We start from the raw sequence: 19951 nt of genomic DNA, 5'->3' as shown, positions 1-19951 counted from the left end.
TGACATTTTAGAATGTTGGAATTAAAGTTTTACTTCAAAAATAAACATAGTGTTTTAATTTTTTTCCCTATACGTTGTTTTGACTTTTTGTAGTATTTTTGATGTGTATTGAGAGAGCGACAAAAGCTCTAGCTACACCACTGCTTTAAATTTCGTAAGTGTGTCAAAATTATTATTATTTGTCACCTCCAGTGAGTCCAAAGACTCATCCAGGGAGAACATCTGCTCTACAACTCTGTCTCCACCACTCACAATCCACCAACTGACCGCACCAACGCTATCTATCGCCGACCACCACTAGTATTTCCCCAGATAATCACAAACATCCATGCCCACGGCGGGATTCGAACCCGCAGCCTTTTGGCTGGGAAACGGATACGCTAACCACTCGGCCAGCCAGTTTAGAATTCCCGAATTCTACATAGCACACGTAAAAAAATTAAACATTTAAAGCAAAATAAAATAAATCGAAACTTTATGAAATCCTCTTGAACTTTTCGTGTCTGAATTATTTCATATCTGTATATCTGTGAGAAGTTTTTTCCCCCTCCTATGAATCAAATTATAGACAGAGCTCCTTAGATCTTAGCAGTATACCGCTACCATTATTTTGTCAATGGTTAAATGGTTCCTTTGTCAATATCAGGGAGAGAGAGAGCCCTGCCGGCAGTAATCAAGGAATGTCTTCAAGGTTTTTATTCTGTAAAGTGGCCTCGAAAGACAACTTTTGGCCTTGCAAGATTTTTTCTAGGAAGTTAAAGTGATTTCGTGCTGAAGTTTTCTTTTAATCCAGGATATTGATGTGTTGAGGATTATCGAAAGTTTTCAATTTGAGGTACAGGCCCTGAGTGTTTGTGTGTTATTTTATTTTACCTGCAATTTAATGAAAGTGGGCTTTTCTTTATTTTTTTTTTTTTTTCAGTTACGAGTAATAAACCTTCCTAAATGTAAGCATGACATTAAAATATGGAAATTAGACAATACTCTGGGTTGGAATTATATCCACGGTATGAGCATGGAAAATACTCCAGTAACTCGGTCTGCTATTCGAATATTTAGTTAAATAGAACGCTGTTGAATGTTTTTCAAGTACTCAGTCTTAAGCTAGACGACGTCTTATGGAGGTTCTGCGAGTTTTATTAGGTTTGCGTTGCTTATTAAATCACTAGCTTATAACTCGTTTCACGGGTTTTACAAGTCTATAAGGCCATATATTGCACTTCCCATACAGACTTTCTACAAACTGCACTTGGCAATATCAATTATGATTCATTGAGTATAGCGATTTTTATTTAAAAGGATGCTGTATAAAGTATTATAATGTATTCTGTTATTCTTTTCTATCTTTTCTTCTGTTCATAAATTTAATCGCGTATTGTTGAGCGTGTTTTTCAGTTTAATTTCGCGCGTAAAATGCAAATTTATATATATCGTGAATAACAGTAATGGATAGTGGATAGTTTCCTGAGAGTGAAAAGAAAAGCTGAACTACTTCACTATTAACGTCCAAACTAAAATCAGTCAGGAAACTTAAGTCGTTTCAAATCACGTCTGGAAGGAGAAACCTTCGTAAGGATTTCTTGCGGATGCAGGTGATTTTTTTTTTCTTCTTTTTTTCTGAATCTCAGATTTTTCATTTAGCAAAACAGCTCGAGGCCAGAGAGAATACACGCATTAACAATCAGTATGTGCAGAGAGCTTTAACTATTTAATTACAGCATTAATTAAGTTTATATGAAGCCAAGTTAGTGGCCAGGATGCTCCAATTTGCTTTATGGTTAAGTGAAAAATGAGATATAGCCATTGTCCGCGAAGTGACTGTCTCTAGGCGCCATTTTTGAGTCACTGGAATTTGTTTATTTACTACGTGTTTATCACATGTTTTTATTATCATAGGGGCTTTGTTTTTCATCTCGCTTCAAGACCTGTCGGTATTGACTTAGTTCTGATCATATCATATTTCTCAGATTTCAAGTTAGTGATTAATGATGAGAAACGATCGTGCGTGATACGCAATTATATTTTAACAGTTTCTAGCACAAAATATGTTTAAACGCTAATTTCATGCCAAACATTTTAATATAAAACAAGTTTTGAATTTTATCAAAAAAATAAAAAATAAAAATAAAGATTGTGTTCATTAAAGTACTTTACTTTGAAAACTGCCACATTCTCTTCAGAAACTGTTTTAGGATTACAAATAATTTAATTCTATAATACCTTTTAACTATAAATATTTGATTATGTTATAAACATCAAATTCAAATCTGAAAGAAAATTATTAATAAGAAACTTGTAATAATGAAATAGTAATCATAAATTATGTTGAACTATCACTGTATCCTATACCTCTTTTAAGTTTTATACCAGGAAATTATGATTATTATATTTTATGTTTATAATTAAATTCTCTTTCTGTTTTATGCTAATATATAGATCATGCCGGCTTTCGAAACTAGATCCAACGGATAGGGTGGTTATTTCTTTGTTATCCCGGTCTGTTGTTTTGCCGGATGAAAAACACTGCCAACTCCGTATGAGACTGGCTCACCTTTAATTGAAGAGCGCTGATAAAGGATTTTTTGCGTCTTCGACGAGATTCTAATCCAGGTTTTCCAATCAAAGGACATCATCGAAACTGACTGAGTTACGATGGCTCTATAATTAATTAAAATTTATTTTATATTACGAGTACAGTATTTAAATATTAATGAACCAAATATTTTATATTTAGGGTAGAAATAAACCTCGCATTGAGTACTATTTGAAAAAAAAATTTGGAATATCCGGTTTATAAAATATATTTACTATTCATAAATTTTTATACATTAAAATTAGAATTTTAACTTAAAAATGGGTAAAATGTTCATTTTGTTCTGTTAAGAACATTACGAACAAGATGATCTTTTAGCTACTCCCATTTCGATTGTCAATTTTATTTTATTTTATTTTGATTTGTCTACCTTCGTACTGAAATCAGTGCTACATACAATATATTAGTTTTAATGCATGTAATGCATAGTACAGTTGGTAGGCTAAGGCTTAGGTGATCCAGTAACTCTGTCTGTGGACCAAACTTAGAACTTTTTCAAGTGTTAGACCACTGTCCCTGTTTGAAAAACAGGATAGTGGTCTCTCAATACCCTGTTTATCTAGTGGCCCGAAGCGATTGATAAAATTCGTGATACTGCTAGAAAAAATACTGCTGTCTAGGTGGAATCGAATCCTAGTCTATTGCCTTCAAGGCCTGGCTACTAACCGCTATACATGGAGGACTTGTTTGCAGACTTTGCATCATTTCAAATTTAAGAAAATTAATCAAGACCTTACACTTGATCAAGCTCAAGTATGACCGCAATTAGAACGATACTACAGTTGTCCCAAGTTGGACGTGATTCTTAGAAGGGAAAATTTTCTAAGCGACAGTATCTCAAACAGGATTAAAATACAAAAATACAATTAATCTTTATATATATATATTTTTTTAGTGAAATAAAAAGGTAAACAGGATTGCCGAACAAAACGATTTACCGGAGTCTTTCCGGACTTCGTTTCATTTATCCGATTCCCGATTCTGAGCACGTATTGGAACGGTCAAATGATGACTCGCGTGTGTGTGTGTGTGTGTGTGTGTGTGCGCGCGCGTGCGTGGACGGTAAAGATAAATGGGCAACATCCAATCATTTAAATGTTTTTAAATAATCTGATGTACTACAGGCTCTGCCTGTTTAATTACTCGTAGTGGTGTTCTGTTTTATCTTTAATTTTATTTTTGGCTTCGAATGTTGAATTTCCGGTTGTCTGTTCCAAACGAAGCCGTCGTGGACTGGCTGAGGAAGTGATTAATACTGTAATTGTTTATATTTAGAGTTTGTGTGTATCTGGTCATGTTAGCCACATAGTTTTCGACTGCTGTTTATTCAATTTTTTGTCCTCTCGGTCATACGGGCTATATATATAAACTTGGTCGCTGTTCAGAATTACATTCTGATATTAATTCCAATGTCCCTCTGGCGGTTGTAGAAACAACTTTGATAGTAATGAGCTCTTTATAGGCTTCATTACCACCCCTACACCATTTGAGTTAAACTTATGCTTGGCATGTACAAGTCATTACTATTGAGAATAAACTTTTGAGAGTTGGCAGATTTAACGAGGGTTACTTCTTAGAAGGGTGATTGTAAAGATTTCGGGGGACGGAAGGGAGGGAAAAAAATAAGAGGAGAAGGTCCTTCACTCGTTGAACCTCTCTCTCTTCTCAGAAAGCAGCTTAATGACGTACGAAGCCGATTTCAATAATACAGTATATCAGAAAAAAGAAAAAAAAGAAAGAAAGAAAAGAAAACTTGATAATACAAATGGATTGCCATACAATGTGGAAATAAAAAATAAAAAAATCTTCAAATGGCCTCTATACCTTCTGTGATCTAGAAGCAAAAAAATATAAATAAATTGCCCCAAAACTTTCATCGCACGCAGGGCATGCTAACAATACTACAGTAATTGGGACTTCACATACCAGCTAACACTAAAATTAACACACTGAACTACAATTTCTGTTCATTCAAGAAAAGTACTCACTACCAAAATAACTTCAGGCGATCGGGAAAGTGTCGGTCTTCAATAGCAGTGGGATGTGTTGCCCCTAAAGGACAAAGAATAGACTACACAGGGGGTAGAGTGAAAGCAGACCTAACGCTATCACGCGATTCTTTGTACCATAGTTCTTTCACGAAACGCCGCGAAAAAACTGATCATAATATATACTTATCTGAGTTAAGGGAAAGGGGTGGTAAATAACAACAATTAACAGCCTTTAACTGGTATATTAAAGTCCCATCAAACGCAGGTGGTGATGAAGTTTTCTGTATTGCAAGAATTTGTTGGTGGCCAATAGGAAAATTACATCGTTAAAAACAAGTTAGGTCAGTGATAACATGAATGAAATATTTCTGGTTATTGTTGTTCGAAATTGTAGTTTTATCTTTATTATTTTTACCGCGAACAATAAAATACCGGTTATATATTTCCATTGGGTGAATACAGAAATGAATGGTTGCTTACCCATTTGTTGCTTTTGCTACTCTCTTGATACACGAAGATTCATATTTAATCCAAGTATTGGACACCCATTAAGCTTGGAATATTTTCGAAAACTACAGTACTTAGTAATGCATTTTCGAGTACTCCCGCCTTCCCCCCTGTACATAATACTTCTGCAAAAGATAGAACATTTCATTCTTAGTATAGTGACTATAAATTTGCATAAAAACGTAGAAGTAGAAGCCAAACTTCTATTCCCATATCCGGATGGTGTATATTTTGCTCATCCAGGCCGTGATCTTAAACTAGACACTGTATGACCGCATTTGACAGTTATGAAATAGGACAAGGAAATTTAAAATTTATGCATGCGACCTTGTATGTCTGTAATTAACCATAATTAAGAAATAAAATAGGGCCTTATTACAGTCTGTTGTGGCCGTTATGCTTTTAGATGACTGGATTGGGGTCACTATGTCAAAACAAACTGATCGATGATAACGTTTTCAAATGGCTAATATTTGTCAGGACCATTTTTATTTTGGAAAATCCCCTAGGAAAGAAGGGGAAGGGGATAATAAAAGGTGCCATGCCCTCAAATTATGTTCCGTGTGTTGGCCTTGAAATAAGTGGCAAATAGCACATTAACCAATTGTTTGCCAGCTGGTTGAGAGAGTTATTCCCGTAATATCAGCGATTTATACGTGTATATAATCTGGCCTAAGCATGTTCAATTATTTATCATAGCATTTCCTAAAAAGTTATTGCTATAAATTTTTATTAAATACATATGATGGGAATTTTTACAGCAATAGCAGTAGAGAAGGTGAAGGAATGTGTTAGTTGGTGCACATTAAGAGGAAATTTGTCTTTAAAAAAATGAAAGTTAAAACATTTAAGAAGAAAGTGGAAAAATTATTAATGATAATTAGAATTTCGAGAATATTCTAAACAGAATATTCTCGAAATTCTAGAAAATGCATACGATAGTACCACAAAAACGTATTTCTGTGTAACACAGGTCGGTATTTATTAATTAATTTGCGAATTGATCGTCGAGTGAGTTAAATCTTTGTCCTTTATAGGATGAGAATTCAAATTCCACAATGGCAGGTCCTAGTTACTTAGAGACATCTCATAATAAACACAATTCATCCGTAACATGCGACTAGTTACACGTGTGGGGCACTAAGTATAATTAAACGGTACTGTGTCTTCGAGGAAAGTATATGCGTTCAGATATGTAGTGATGGGCATAGGTCGAGACACGAGTACCTTGATGAAAGATAATAGTGGGATCCAGAGGAGAATGGCAAGAGTGTTTCGGAACTGTTGCTCTCTCAAGTTGGCTATACAGTAGTGTCTTTCTTGAGTATACTGTTGAGTGAGTATACTAAGAAAATAGTGTGGCGAATAGCATACGTCGGACACTGCTCCGAATGGAATACAAGGTAAAGGTAGATAAAGGACCATCACCACCGACCAAACAGCAGGAGGGAAAAATCTCATGAGGTGATGAATCTCACTTCCTGTAGTTTCTTTCGTATAGAAACAACTTGAAGATATGGATCCATGTTTTGTTACAACAGTGCAAGGTGGTTGAGTGATTGTCTGGGGAAAGTGTTGCCCACCTTTTTCGAATATGAAGAATCAGACTATCAGCAACTATTCAGACTACCATTTCATCCATATCTGAAATGTCAGGGTAGGAAAAGAAACTTGGCAATGCAATACACAGATATATAAAAAATAATATATAAATACATATTCTTGGACTGTTTCAAATCTTTGCCCAGAATGGGTTATTTTAAATCATCTATTCCGGCCATTTTTTTTTTTTTTTTTAACCAGGGTTCCAGAGATAATACGCAATAAATGGTAACGATGATTATTAGATATCCGATTTCTAGTTTTAGATATGTTCATTTCCATAAGAGAAAAATGTTTGCTCGAAAATGTTATGTCGACAAAAAAATTTAAACTAAAACCAAAGTAACAAACAGGTCTGTAGCAAGTTGATGGGCGTGGTAACACTCGTGTATTATGCGTGATAAAGTTATAGTTCGTGGCTTGTATGTGTTGGAATGTACACGTTCATATTGTAGATGATTTAACGTATGTTTTAAACCATAAGGGGAATGTCTTTCTGCCACTAGAAAGGAAAATCGGGATGAACGTGTGAATTAAAAAAGAAAATAAATAAAATACTGGAAAACCGTCCGGTATAAATTTTGAAAAATATATTAACTAGTATAAATCGTATATCAGGCTGTAATCTCAACTGTGATATAAAATGAAAAATATATAATTATGCAAATAACTGGTGTACATAACTTGGAAAATGAATGATAGAACCGGGGGAAAAAATGTTTCAGATCTTGTGGTTACGATATAACAGCAATAAATATTTATAAATCGGATAAAAATCCTTACATTCTAATCAAGCAGAAAAGGCAGTCAAAACTTCAGTTTGTGCTCCACGTAAATTGATTTATTATTATTAAAGGCGTTTCATCCATGTTAAGTTAACTTCGCTATGGTTCCTTTTCAAGTTCGACAATTGTCTTAACTACAGTTGTCCTGATCTCCCAAAACAACATGAAGCGTACATGAAACTTTCGATGAGTTCATGTACTCTTTGTCAATCTCTCGAAACTGTCACCGAATCGTAAACCCTCCCAAGTCCCTTTGCGTCGATGCTTATACCGCTGTTAATTTGGAAATTGGAAACAGGTATACGCCAAATTATGAACAGCCAATTTGCTCCATCTGAGTTGGCCTAGAGGAGAATTGGGGTAATACTGAAAACAAAACCACCTTATATTATATCTCGTACTGTGTTTTAAAAGCATTGTGGAATTACTGCCAAAGATTTAGATGAAAAAAAAAAAAAATAATAAATTCAGCTTACCCGACTCCCGCTCTAGGTGCTGATATTGATAAGAAAGAGGGCAGGCAACCTTTTCAATTCATTAATTGCTGTGATCTGATAAATATCGTGTCAAAATAAAAGAAAGTTTGAACAATCCATCTGGACTGTAATTGCCTAAAAAACTTCCAAACAATAAGATATCGTATATAACTGTTTGCTTATAGTGATTTCTTGTCTGTTTGGAAGTCCTGACCAGAGGGAAAGCGACTGGCCAGTAGTCTCCATAACCTACCAAAGAAACCGAATTTCTGTCATCAAGAATGTATTTGTTATACCCTTTAATAATTACCATTTTTATGATAGAGTAACGCCTAAGCTGCTCTCAGAATCTTACGTAATCAGTTTATCTGTTTTTACCAAGAGAGGGCGCTACAAGATACGATTTTTCTGTAAAGTGACTTAGACACGTGCGAACTTTTTGTTGACTTTTAAAAAGATGTATTTTGAGGTCTTTCGGTAGTGTATATCCGTCACTACTTGATTATTGCATCCCGCTGGTAAAGCGTGTAGTTATTTCAACAGAAAGGGAAAGGAAGAGAGAAAATCTAGCATTTAGCAATCTTCGGGCAAATACAATTTCTTTAAACGTGCCCCCTGCTGAATGCATCCTTTGTATATACTCCTCTTTCTTACGCCACCTACATGTATTTTACAACAGTGGTTACACTTAGTAGCTAGTGAAGGTGAGTCCACAATGGATTATGACATCATCAGGGCGGCCTATATTGTTCGTAAACAGACTGGTAGTGACCTGTATGTGCACTCCACAAAACATTAACATCAGGGGGTTTGCTGTAATTCACTTCACACCTTCTAACGATCTATGCGAGAAACATGGTCATCCTTTGACCTGATGATGAGTTGGTGTTGTTACTTGCTTTTATTTCTTTCTTTCTTTTTTGCCTTTGTTTTCAGTGGGTTGTAGACATGGGAAATTGCACGGGCCGCTAACTTCTTAATGGTTCTCGTATATTAAGGCGTTCACCGGATATACGCCATACAGATTTTGAACACGAAGCGATTTTAGGCTCTTCTGCACACGTTACCGACGACATGGTTTCGTTTGGGAGTCCCAGGTGAGTGTGGAAGTGGGACAAGGAAGTGTCAGGCGCCCGCAGGACGAAAACGAATCCCAACAGGGATGGATCTCGACGGCATCTCGCTTCCCTAGAATTAAATTCATTTGGTTGATATCCCAATTAGCCGTAGATGTCTGAGATGGATCATCGGCTAGAAGTTTCGCAATCGGCTTGTCTCATAAAATCCAGTTTTTTTTTTTTTTTTTTGTTTGTTTTTCTGTCTTCTGGTAAACATTTATTTCCAAGAAAACACATTCATGCATTTTGATGGAAAAGAAGTTAGTAAAAAAATTGCTATAAACAGCACCCAGATAAACAAACAGAATAATGTTGGAGAATAACGCTTCTTATTCTCGACAAGAAATAAAATCCTGTTTTACTGGCTTTCCATTTACCTTAGCGTGTGTAGCAACACATGACGTCATCAGAATGGAACTTAAGCCGAAGGAACTGTTCGCGCCTTATTGTTGCGCCCAGTACTGTTACGCAACCTACAAACAATGTAGGAAGGATTTGAGAACGTCGGAATCTTCGGTAGCCAAGAAAGAGAGAGCGAGCGAGCGAGAGAGAGAGAGAGCTAGGAGTAAATAATACACGACTGCGAATGAAAATATCTTGAGAGTTTTTCTGGTTATGTATGGAACATTTTTTATGCCATTAGTATCTGGGTCTAGTTAGGTCAGATAATCCAGGAACTCTGTTATAGATCAAACGTTGAACGTTTTTTTCAAGTCTCTTCAGACCTCCATTAGGTAAAATAGCAATCTCACATTGGGCTATGAATATCGACTAGTAACTATCTATTACGAAATATTTTACTCTACAATTTTTTTAGCTGTTTGCTTTTTAATTGTAATGAGATGCTTAAAAGATTCAAGCATAATTTTGCTTTTTGCTGTGATTCCCCCCCCCCGCCAAAAAAAAAAAAAACGTACAGCGATTAAGCAACAAACTATATGATCGGTTTTAAGTATATTTATTTAAGTATTATTATATTTCATGGACCTCTATGGGCATCTCGGGGAAACTATTCCACCCATTAAAAATAGTATTGTTTATTGATTGTATGTGATCTCCGGCTAGCAGTTTTTGAAAGTAACGCTTTGTCATATGTATATGTAGCCAGCTAATTTACTTTGGGTTAAAAAAGTTGAAGGCGCTAAAAAAAAAATAGTATTAATACATGTTTATGAATAAAATGTAAACGCTTCGAAATCAAGTGAAATTTCAAGAATAAGACCAAGAAAATGAATACAGTATCAAAATGAAATTAGCTGATAAATTTTCATCTATTCCTGGTCTTTTTTTTTTTTTTAAGTTTCAGATTATATAATGGATATCAAGCCATGAAATTAGAAAGTGAAAGTCTTTTTTACTTTCCTCAAATCTGTTTTAAAAGTATAAAACACGATGTCCAATTCCTCACTTTTTTTAGAATGTTAGAATTTTCAGAAGAGAGAGAATATTATCCAAATTTTCTTTTTCTTATATAGTTTGATTAATATTGATTACACAGAAATAAACACTCATATGAGTTAATTTTTTTTTTTTTATCTAAACTATCACTACCAAGTTTAAACATGTTAAAATTTAGCAAGAAACGCTAATTGGATAAATATCTTGGGCAGTAGAAAACGTTCTAGAACACTAATACAAGAAATGGAACATTTTGGCTAGATTTTCTGGGGAAAAAATATACATATTTCAAGAATTATATAAAGATCTACTGAATTTTAAGAATATTTCGGCCGCATAAGGCACTCTTGATTTTTTTCCTAATTACTGTTAACAGGGGTGTATATTAAGAAATGCCAATATTTCAGTTTTAAAAAATGGATTTGATAACCTTATTATTGAAATACATTAATATGAGTAGACGAAGTATCATATGATAATTTTGGCAGTCATAATATTAATTTCATAACGCTGTTTACGTGATTGTTCATAGACGGTTCAAAATAGTCATGTTCTGATTGGATCTCATTCATGACATTTTAATTACCGAGTTCTGATTATAGTAGCAGTGGTTTCATTCGTTATTTAAAATAAGGCAGTTGTGTAACAATAGTCACTGACCAAAATATTAATATAGCTTAATATAGAGATTCATTAGATGACCGTATTCATTTACACATACATCTTTTTTTTTTCTAGAAAAAGAACTATTCAAAGCAGTAAACATTCCGAATGCGAACGAAGTATCAATTGGTCTTACCTTGTAAGAAATCCTTTATGTCTTAAATACGAATAAAAACCTCTTCGACCTCACATTGCCCAACGTCGCCACTCTGTCTGGCTCTTCGGAGACTCCAGAAAGGACACGAATGAAACATGCTCGCTTCTTTGACGTCTGGTCTATTTGGGAGGAAGTGATTGCGTTTCTTAAGGTTACATGAAGTCTGGGACGACTGCTTGGCGTTCATTTGTTTTATTTTATTTTATTGGTTGGCACCACAAGATTTCACAGTTTTTTAAATTTTTTTTATCGGTGGGAGAGCTGTGATAATGTAAGGTGGGAAGGGGAGAGGAAACCCCTCCTCACTGTAAATTGCCTGCTCCTCGGGATGCCTAACTGGAAACCAGACAATGCAAAGACACCGCCATCAGCGACACAGACCGGCATGGGATGACGGCAGAGCTCGGAGTCTCATCTTGAACTGGATAATCGCTCCGCGGACTATTATTTCAACTGTCCAGCGTTGGTCACACACTTCGAGCCATCCTCCAGCTTGGATAGTGTTTCGGAAAAAAAAAAAAAAAAAAACCAGAAATGCTTTGCAACTCCCGCGTTATTCCTCTTGTCTGTGTTACGAGTGTCGCACGGCAGCGGCAAACCAACGCCAAGCTGAGCCGTACTTCCTCTATGTCGGCCACTGCTACCTACTAAGGTCGTTATCGACGGCCAATCATAGTTCGTCTGGCTTGTCCCACATCTCCCTGCTCAGGACACTGCCAGAGGGTGTTGCAGTCGCTAGCGCGTGAATGCTCGGTAATCAGTTGAAGCGTCCGGAGAGTCAGAAAGAAGGTTAAATAGATATCTTAAAGAGCGACCGATGGGCTAAGACGAGATAGCAGGGGTGGCGTGTGGAAGAGGGGGGGGATAACTGAAACAATTGTTTCTGTCATAACAGACTGACTCTGTCGGCATATACACACATCCGGTCACTTTTCTCTACTTTCTCCCGACTTGAGCATGGCGTTCTCTCCCCCCCCCCCCAGTATCACGTGTTTGAAATACTCCCAGAGATACCTCTTTCAAAACAACATTTAATCAGGTTGTTTCAAGCATCAACACAGCTTCTTTAAAGATGATCAAATTTAGATCCGGGAATGGATTTCGAGAATTTTTTTTATTTTTTTATTTTTTGAGCTGCTTTATGAACGTTTTTAGCTTTTATACGTTTGGAGCAAATACTACAAATTGTTGAAAGCTAATATATTAGCAGGTTGGCTTTGGAAGGATTAAACTAACTTGTTTTAAAATAATATATGAAAGCTAAATACTTTAAGCCAACTATATTATTATATACTATCCTATACTACTATAATAAAATAGAGAATCTACTAGCGGTTAAACCGATAATGAAACCTCTTCTCTCATAGCGAATCTATTGGCGACGGGATTCGATTCCTTGCGCGATCGAATCCAGTCTAGGACGCGAAGAAACTTTTTTTTTCTACCTTCATCTAAAGGTCAATTAGGCCCTTCTCATATGGAGGTGTTTTTCCCAGAAACTCGGGAGAAAAATCCGAGTTTCGTTTTCATCCTGCTAAAGCGGCCAACCGGGCAGAGGAACACACGCCATTTACAGACATACCGTACTAACTTCATAGTCTTAGTTGCTTCGGCCGTAAATCAAAACAGCCAACCAGTTTTTGGCGATTAAATCAAGCTTGCTTCTGGTACAAATCTCGGACATACGAACACAGCATTACTGATTATGGATTAAGATCGATTGGCCTATTTAAATATGGTCTATGCGAGTTATACCCGAAAGTATTCCTAATAAATAAAATGATTATTTTATCAAGATAAATTAATAATATATTAGGAATATGTCCGCGTGGTTAGCCTAGTGGCTGTGCGCTTCGCAACCATATGTCTGGGGAAGGAGTGTCCTAGGTTCCATTCCCGTCGGTGACGTGAGGAGCTGAAGGATCTTCCTCAGCCATAGCCAAGTTAGCCGGTCTTGAGCGTGGACAGTAGGGTTTTTTCCCCAGTTTATCCTTGGGTTTTTCATCCCGCAAAGCAGACAAACTGGCCTTGAGAATTCAACACTACGGACATAGGATACACCGGGGCGTAGGGCTGACCACCTTATCCTGTGAACGGTTTGAGGTCCGATGATTGATAAACCCTCAACACCTCAAGGTAAAAGAGGGGAAAAGGAAGATGAGATGAGATTAGGAATATATTCGGCATATTGCTAAATCTATGAAAAAAAATTAATTAACGTCAGATTACTCTTCTCAAAATTAACGATGACTAATTTTGAGAAGAGGTGATCGAATGCCACAATCACTGTGTTCATTCATAAATGGCTTTCATAGGAAATACGTCAGCGAAAGCCAGGAAAGCATTTTGCTGTCCCAGATTCCAGACCTATTGCTTTCGATTAACTGCTACTGTGTAACTGGGAGTAGGACTCTTTTGCAAATGATGAAAAGAAATGTTGTGGTAAGATCGATTTTATTCAGATCCTCAGGATCAGGAGCTAGGAATGAACATTTGGAAAATTGCAAAAGCATACCACTTTACAAAAAACAAAACCAACAAAAAATAAAACTAATTATATTATTATTTTCTCAAATACTGTATAAGAAAATTTTGAGATGCGAACTATTGCTTCAGTATTAACCAAAATTAATTCTTTTGGAAAATTGAAAAATCTTGATTACGACATATTTTAATAATATGTCGTAATCAAGATTTTTCATGTGTGGACACAGACATTTAATCAGTGTCTGTGTCCACACGTAGAATCTTTTAGAAAAATTTGGCTGATTGCCAAATTGGATAGTCAATTATGGGATTCAGCGAAGAAAAATCATGTACAATCTGACGGGTTTATTTTTTATTTTTATTTATTTTTTTTTTTGGGGGGGGGGGGGTAAAATTCCACCACTGTATATATATTCGCAATCGGGATTCATCTGGACTTGAAGAAACTTTTAATGCAGTTTAAAACTCGGAACGTAATGTGGGAAATATTTACACGTTTGTACAAGCTTGTGATAATCTGGATGTCTGGGAATTCTAAGAGTAACGCTGTTATGTGATTTTGAACGTCCAGAGAGAACTTTCACGTACTTCTTTACGGGAACAGTTTTAGTGTCATAGATGCAACGTATGACTTAAACTAGATATTATTATTATTATTATTATTATTATTATTATTATTATTATTATTATTATTGTCACCCAAGGAAGTCTTTCTTTCGATAGGAAACTGCCTCAAGGAAATAGGGAATTCTAGGAAATTGGTTAATCGCTTCGAGGAGTGTTTCAGCGCAGTTTGCTAAGCTATCTCTTTAGGATAAGGCTTCTTAATCCTACGGCTTCGTCATGTCGAGAATATTCCTTACGAACTCCTGTCGTCATAATTTTTCCGCTCTTTTTCTTAACATCCCCGATGCCTAACACTAACATTATCACCTTTGAAGCAGTCTACCATCCCCCCCCCCCCGATAGTTTGTGCTATTTTTTTGTCTTGTGGGTTAAACAGACTTGACAATCAGACCGCAACAGTTACACACACACACACACGTTCTTTGCGGTGAGGGACGTAGATAAGAACTTGTTAATTTTTTTTAGCTAAAAAAAGTTTACTTGCTTCAACATTAGAGTGAAACAAGTTTATCGACACGAACCCTTCGGTATTTCTTGCCCATAAAATTACAAAAAGAAAAATAAATAAATAAAAACAACTCACGTGCAGTTTGATTACTGACCTTTATCCCTTCGACAAACCAGATAATCGATGCACAGAATCAGGAAACATCAATCAGAATTAACTTAAGCGCGCGCGCGCACGCACACACACATATATATATATGTGTGTGTGCGTGCGTGTACACACATATATATATATATATATATATATATATATATATATATATATATATATATATATATATATATATATATATATATATATATATATATATATATATATATATATATATATAGAAACACAGAAACAAATCACTTTTGTTTGGGACGGTACACGTACCGACACCTTGGTTATTTAATGAAATTTACGTCTGTTGATAAGATATTTGCTATCTAAAATTTTTATTAATTATTGTATACATTTATTTTGCTTATTATCTATATATTTGTGCTTCATTTATTTTTAAATTTAGTGTAATAAATTTATAAATTTATTACACTAAATGTATGCTTAATGTTGAAGTTATATACTTAATTTGCTGTTTTTATTTAAAAAAAATAATAATAATAAAATAAAAAAATAAAAATATCGCGCTATGAAATAAAAATATCAGTAAATAATTTTTCAATTTTCTTTTCATACCCTTTTAATTTGTGAAAGATGATCAGAAAGTAATCCCTTAATCTAGAGATCGCAGTGTGCAGATTTCGTGTGTGCGTGTGTGTTTGAGGAGAGAGAGCGAAGCACTGTGCTGTGTATGAGTAGTTTTTCTTTCAAAGCAACCAGCTGACTACTGCTCACAAGCAGGATAATTGTTAGCTGTCTTCACCCTACAAAATATTCTTCTATTCTGCATGGCGAAATGCCAATCACGTGTCCTTATGAAACGCTGGTAGAAAGAGTTCAGATGTAATGATTTTTAGTATTGGGAACAATGGCGGCTCGTGGCTTGAAATCGTGGGGGTGCTGCAACTTTCGAAATATCCATACACACTGTAAGTACAGTGTAACCGTGTTTGGATAAAATATCAAAATGATGGTAAAAATTAAACATGAAAAAATATTGTTTATTATCGATAAAATTATACAGTTTGGTATAATTCAAAATTACTTAAAAATAAAATCCATTATCATAATACCAATAATGTTTTAAAATAAAAACTATAACAAATGTTGTGTCTTTAATTGTAATGTCCAAATATTTAAAGAGACGGAGTAAACACGATAAGCACTATGAACACTCTACTACTGGCGCAAACTGCATATAATCAACAGTGGAACTGCGCGACGGACAGTGCCGCATTACGCTAATAGCTCGCATCTCACTATGACGTGCATATGCTTGCGCTCGTCATAGTGAGATGCGACACTGTGGTAAACCCAGTGCTGCTAGCGTCCTTCGCCCTCCTAAGTGCTACAAGATGAATTTTTATTATTTTTTATACAAAATAAGAGAATTGGATAGGATTATTGATGATCAAATTAAATATTACAAGCAAATATAAATCAATTAATAAATATATTTATATTTCGATAAAAATTGGGGGTGCTGCAGTTCCGCAGTGCTTATGCACGAGCTGCTCCTGATAATGCAGTGCGGCAATGTGAACTCTGTATTGTGTCCTTTGTAAGGAAGCAACTGACAGTTGCTTCCTTACAAACCAGTTCCATGGTACAGTTTGAACTCATGTCTCTGTTGTAAAATTATTCTCAAACTAAAGTTAAAGGATGTTTCAGTTCATAATCTTGTGATATGTGAGAGAATTTAGGTCTCGGATGTCTTAAAATATTTCTTTTCCAGTTTAAAAAGCATTCAAGAGTCCTAAATAAAAACTCATGGTCCACGTAAAATTCACCTACACAATTAAACCTATGGATTTTGAATGCTTCTCATACAACAGTGTTTTGTATTACATCGGAATTCCCCGTTCTCTCCAGGTCTTTAGGTTGTTAGTGATATGGTAGAAAGAGACAAACACTTTGTGCAAAATGTCAGAAAATTAAATTGAGCACATTACTTTCTCAATTTCTACATGCAGAGTTTTCTCCAAAAAGACACTCAGAACCAACGCAGGTTATTAGACAGTGGGGAAAGTAATTTGGGGGAGGGTAATAATATCCCTTAATAGCATGTTTTTTTTTGTCTATCATTACAATTCCTTTATATATTTTTCCAACGTATTGCTTCATCTTTTTTTTGTTATGTATTCTTTTCATTGAAGTCAGACGTGAATCAGTACTTTTTCATTTGGCATCAAGGAAGATACCTCACTTTTGCATATTAGCAGCGGTCTTGAGTGTACCATCTTCTGGAGATCATTGAGATTTCATTTCAAGTCTTTGCGTACACATTCGGTAAGAAGGCCAGATGATCGATCTCATCTTAGACTTTTTGGGTAAAGAAAAAAAAAACATCTTACTAATATTTCCTTTATGTTTAGTCACATATAACTTTCAAGAATATCTGGCTACAACTCTTCAGTCTTGTTCGTGAATTTTCTAAATGCTCTACTGTACTGTACTAATTTCCTTTGTTGCCTACTTGACCTAGTAAATTCACTTAGTAGTATGCAATGACGTGAATTTTACATTAGCGGGGGGGGGGGGGAAATCATATCCCTTAATAGCATGCTTTTTTTTTTTGTATATCATTACAATTCTTTATATATTTTTCCTACGTATTGTTTTATCTTTTTTTGTTATGTACTCTTTTTATCGAAGTCAGACGTCCTGCCCATTCCTCTTCTGGTTTTAAATATATTCACCGTTGCTTTTTTGTTATTTTAATTTTAGAATTCAGCACGAGTTTCAATGCGCTTTATTACCTTTATAAAAAACAAAAAAAGTCAAATGGTAGTAAGGTTTATAACAACTAAAATTGAATGCCTGCAGTTATTTGATCACTATTGACTAAGTACACATTTCTTTGCACACCTTTTTGTAGGTTAATAAACTGTGTCAAGTATGTAGAAGGGGAAGAGATGGAGACAAACGAAGTATAATTCTGACCACACACACGCAAATACAAACACTTTTTTTTTTTTTTCCTCCTTAACACTTCCTCTTTCGAGAGTTTATCGAAAATTTGGAAGGGGTTTTGAGGCACTTTGTCTCGATACAGGCCGACAATCAACCTGTCTCTATAGGTCATCGATGGTTTAACAACCCACTTAGAGAACTTTAATACGTATGTATGTCGAAAAGGAATTAAGACGCACACGAGAAACAAACAGCAGCATGCAATTGTGTTAATAATATCTCTGCAGCGCCGTCTGTCGGTTAAAATGGTTTGAACGATCCATTACCCCTCTGCCCTCTTTCGCTCATGAAGTGTGGTCGCCCGTTAAAAGCAAGCCAGAGAAAAACAGATTAAAAAAAAAAAAAAAGAGAAAGAAAAAGAAAAAAGGCCACGAAAGAGCGAGCATAGAAAAAGGTGCTGTGATTGAAGAAACAATAGCTGAACGCATACACCTCGCGTGCCATTAACACGTCTTCTACCTAATGACATTCCAGGATGGAAAAAAAAATGGAATTTATTGTGTTTTACTGTCTTCCGCATTCGTGTAGGATAATATGGTCTGGCTGGACTTGGTGAAGGCTATTAGAACTATTAATTGTTTGTCTCTTTTAAAAGAGCAAGACATGTGGATGCTTATGAGGGAAAAAATAGAGGAATTATGGAGAGAGAGAGAGAGAGAGAGAGAGAGAGAGAGATGCTTCTTTACTCTGAAAATCCATAATTTAAAGAGAGATGCATATTAATATTAAACATAATCATAAATATAAATTAATGCTCGAATAAAAGACAATATACCGATTATGGGACGGAGTTTGAGGCCTTGAAGTAGGACTATACCGAGGCAATTTATGCTTAAGGTTGCGTTTTCTCATATGTACCACCGATGTTTTCGAAACTTTGTTTCATGTGCAAATATTGTTTACTGTATTGGCGTAGATAATATGGATAACTTTATCCTCTTTTTCATGGGTTCTACCAGATGAGATCAATAGTTTCTTACAGGAATTTTACAGTAATTTCCAAATAAAGGTTACTGGAGCGTGATAGTCAGGACTTGATGAATGGATGAGAGTGTTGATCAGATCATGCAGGATCGATAATGAGGTTTTTTATAACTTTATAGTCGATTTCATCTGTAAGATAAAATTGACTATAAAGAAAACATGCTGTAGCAAAAAAAAAAAGAGAGAGAGAGAGAGAGTGGAGAAAAATACATAAAGAATCATTGAATCTTTTCAAATATTCCTATATCACGCATATTTGAAAGATTGTTGAAATGTGCATGATATAGATTATAGAATTTTTTAAATAGCATATTTATGACAATCCATAGACAGTGGGAGAAAAAAATAATGGCAATATTCCAGAAGAGAGAGATAGATAGAAATCTTAAGAATTATAGTGAAGTTTTTTATTCAATTTCTTTAACAAGTTATTTAATATTTAATTTATTTAGTCATAATTTATTAAATATTAATTAATCACTTAATTAATTAGATAATGAATTATTTAAGTATTTAACTTAAGAAGTGGGGCATGGGGAAAATGAGGTCGTATTACGCCTCGTCTAAGATTCAAGCTGTACCCAAGGTTATTGGCAATATATTTACTACAAGAATCTCAGAACAGTTTCTAGAAAAATAAAAAGAAATGTCAGTGAGTTGTATTTTACGCAAGTGAACTCTTATTCGGTGAATAAATTGCAGTAACCAAAAAATGAGCCATTGACATTGGATTGCTTTGGTATTCTTGCCTTAAGGTTTCTGCCTGGTCACTGATGAGAACCAACCAGTTCGAAACAGCTGTTGGGCCAGTGGCAATAAAAGACTGTTTGGATGCCTAGTCAGAGTAGTGCATTCTAAGGCAACTTCGATGCCGAGGGTTGTATTCTTGTAAGCTCTCTGGTCAATTTTTCGAAAACTTTTCAAAGTTTTTCGAAGTGTTTCAAAGTTTCTATTTCCCCCCCCCCCCTTCGGCTGTGAAA

At 35.3% G+C, this 19951-nt stretch overlaps 1 protein-coding gene across 2 annotated transcripts in view; it reads right to left on the bottom strand.

Annotated features, from left to right (window-relative positions):
- The window catches only part of LOC150099291 (uncharacterized), a 181142-nt gene that overhangs the window by 106346 nt on the left and 54845 nt on the right, over positions 1-19951 (bottom strand). The window contains exon 1 of one of the 2 annotated variants that reach the window (XM_090403550.1): positions 11270-12037. The exons of the other annotated variant lie outside the window; for it this stretch is intronic. The gene's annotated coding sequence lies outside the window, so the exon portion shown is untranslated. Of the gene's footprint in view, positions 1-11269; positions 12038-19951 lie in introns of those variants that run through there. 2 annotated transcript variants of the gene reach the window in all.

This window comes from Typopeltis vanoorti, chromosome 14, assembly GCF_054136105.1.
Source record: "Typopeltis vanoorti isolate ZY-2024b chromosome 14, IOZ_Tvanoo_1.0, whole genome shotgun sequence".
NCBI classification, from domain to species: Eukaryota; Metazoa; Arthropoda; class Arachnida; order Uropygi; family Thelyphonidae; genus Typopeltis; species Typopeltis vanoorti.
The sequence above is the reverse complement of the archived record's forward strand: the minus strand, read 5'-3'. Positions and strand labels throughout refer to the sequence as shown.